This window comes from Ochotona curzoniae, unplaced genomic scaffold (assembly GCF_017591425.1).
Source record: "Ochotona curzoniae isolate NIBS_2020 unplaced genomic scaffold, NIBS_Ocur_1.0 contig_1880, whole genome shotgun sequence".
Lineage (NCBI taxonomy): Eukaryota > Metazoa > Chordata > Mammalia > Lagomorpha > Ochotonidae > Ochotona > Ochotona curzoniae.
The window spans coordinates 184,301-187,539 of record NW_024465240.1 but is presented as its reverse complement, the minus strand read 5'-3'; positions in this window follow the sequence as shown (position 1 = coordinate 187,539).

The window sequence follows — 3,239 nt, the reverse complement described above, 5'->3', positions numbered from 1 at the left end:
TTTTTTTGTTTTGTTTTGTTTTGTTTTGTTTTGCTCTGCTTTGTTTTTGTATTTGACTGGCCATGTTTTCAATAACTTTTCTAAGAAGTCTTTACCAGTGCCTGTGTCTTGTAGAGTGCTTCCTATGTTGTCCTCTGATAATTTGATTGTTTCTGGCTGTAGATTTAGGTCCTTGATCCATTTAGAGTTGATTTTTGTATAAAAGTGAGAGGTGAGAATCTTGTTTTTTTCTGCTAGTGGATATCCACTTATCACAACAGTGATTGTTGAAGAAACCAACCGTATTCACTTGGTGATCTGTGCTTAAAGATTATTTGTCTGTACATTTTTATCTGTTTTTATACCAAAACCAGTATATTTTGCTGACCAGTGCCTTTTAGTATATCTTAAAATCTGAAATTAGGATTTGTGTAGCTTTATTTTTATTCTTCAAGACAGCTTTTGCAGTTAGTGGTCTCTTGTATTTCCAGATGAGTTTTTGTATCCTTTTTTCAAGCTCTGAGAAAAATGTTATTGGAATTTTGACTGTGATCATATTGAATCTGCTTTTAAAAATTTTGTGGTAATGTGGACATTTGCGGATCCAGGAGCATGGTAAATTTAATCCATCATTTAATTTCTTCTCCTATTCATGTTTATTAATTTTCCTAGTGGAGATCTTCCACATGGTTGCTTGGGTTTAGTCCAAGGCATGTAAAGCTCTCTCCACTATTTTTGATGGGACTGGTCTTTTCAACAATGGACTTGTTTTGAAGATGGTAAAGTCATTGATTTAGGTTCAATGATTTTGTATTCTGTGACTTTTCCAAATTCTCTTATGAATTCTAGTAGTTTGTTTATTGAGCCTTTGGTTCTCCTATGTAGAGAATCATGTCATTGCAAACAAGTAATTGTCCCTCTTTTCCAATCTGAATTTCCATAATTTCTTTTTCTTGCCTAATTGCACTAGGAAGGAAAGTACTGTGTTAAATAGCTGTGCTAAGAGTTGACATCCTTGTCTAGTTTCACATCTCAATGGAAAACCTTCCAGTCTTCTTCAGTATGATGCTGGCTTTGGGATCTTTTTGTTTATTGCTTTCAATGTGTTATACAATGTTCCTTTTATGCCTGTCTTGCTTAAGGTTTTTAGCATGAAATGGTGTTGGAATATGTCAAATGCCTTCTTTGCATCTACAGAGATGATCATATGACTTTTCTTCTTCATTTTGTTGTGGCAGTGTATCACATTTGTTGATCTGCATGGCAATGATAAATCCCACCTGGTCCAAGAGAATGATCAGTCTGATATATTGTTGTTGTAGTCTGTTGGCTAGTATTTTGTTGAACAGTTTTGCATCTGTGTTAATCTGTCTGCAGTTCTTCTTCAGTAGAATGTTTCAAAATTCAATATAAAATCTCAATAATTGAATGGGTGAGGTAAAAGAAAAAAATCTCAAAATTGGAAGACTTTATCTACCACAATGGGGAAAGAATTAAAAAGGTGGAAATGGATCTGATTGAAGAAAAAAAAAAAAAAACCTCCTAGACTCTATGCTGCCTCACCTCTGGTGACTCCAATTTTCAAATCAAATATTTTTGAAGTGACTCTACCATCCTCTTATGTGATTTTCCTCCCTTTACAAAATGTTCCATTCTCAGAGTTTAATAGTTTTAATAGTTTTAGGACAAAATCACTTCAGGAGTGGATGTTTGATCTAGCAACCAGAATGTCTACTCCACAAATCAGAGGACCTGAGTTCAATCCCTGATTCCAGCTCCTGACTCCCGGGAGGCAGTGGTCATGGCTCAAGCGATTGGGTTCCTGCCACTCACACAGGATACCTGGACTGAATATCGATTGAGTTTCTGGCTCCCAGCATTGGCCCTAGTTCAGCCTCAGCGACTGAGGGCATTTGGAGTGTGAGCCTACAGGCAGCAACTCACTCTGTCTCCCTCTCAAGGAAAATAAACATCTCAGAAATCCTTACATCCTGTAATTATAAGCTAACTTTTAAAAATATTTACTTGTTTTTATTTGAAAGATACACTTTACACAGGAAGGAGACCAAGAGTGAGAGAGAGGGAGAGTTTCCATCCACTGCTTTGCTCCCCAAGTGACAGCAATGGCTGGAGCTAATCTGATCTGAAGCTGGGAGCCAGGAGTCAGGAGCCAGGAGCTTCCTCCGGGTCTCCCACACACTTGCAGGGTCGCAAGGCTTTGGGCTATCCTCCACTGCTTTCCCAGGCATTGGTTGGGCCCCTGTCATTCACATGGGAAATCCAGAAGAAGATCCCAATTTCTGGTTTGGGCTGGCCCAGCTTGCCCAGCCATCTGAAGAATGAACCAGTAAACAGAAAACTTTTTCTGTCTCTCTCTAGCTCTAACATAATACATATTATAAAAAATTTTAAAAAATGAAACAATAAAATAAAATTTTGCAAAGGAAGATAACTTGGCAGGATAACTCAGTGAGTAAGTCCTCATCTTGCAAGTCTCAGATTGCATATGGCTGCCAGTTCTAGTTCTGGCTGCTCCACTTCTATCCAGGACCCTGCTTGTGGCCTGGGAAAGCTGCAGAACTGCCCACAGCATTGGTATCCTACACTCATGTAGAAGACCTGGAAAAAGCTCCTGGTTCCCAGTTCCTGGAATGTCCCCTCCTGTGAGGGGCTGGGCAGGGACCCCTCAGGCAGGCACCAGGCTATTGATGTTCTCTACTTGGGTGGTAGAGAAAACCAAAGGGAACCCTGAAACAAGACTGGGGTGAATTGTTCTGCTATATTTCTCCTATTAAAATGTGTGAGAGAGAGCAAACAAGCTTTCCTGTCCTGATTTACTCCCCCGTGTTCCTGTAATGCCTTCAGCTGGGAACTCTATGAAGGATTTCTATGTGGCTTTCAAGGACTCCAGGACTGGAGTCAACCCTAAAGCCTTCCAGTGGCAGGCAGCAAGCTGGAGTGGGGTGCTTGAGTGGGGAGTCCACCACTGTGGGTAGATGGGAGTTGGCCCAGCTAGATAAGAGAATACTGTGAAGGATCCATCAGAAATAGACAAAAACACTAACCCAGGATCCAGCTGTCTTATGACTGGAAGCAGGGACATCAGTGTGCTGAGGAGCTTTCTGTGGGGACTACAATCATGGCAAAGTTGATTAAGCCACCACCTGTGACTCCGGACTCGTGTTTCCTGGTTCCTAGTTCGAATGTTGGCCAAATATGCACCAGATCATGTCCTGGCTGCTCCAGTTCCCATCCAACTC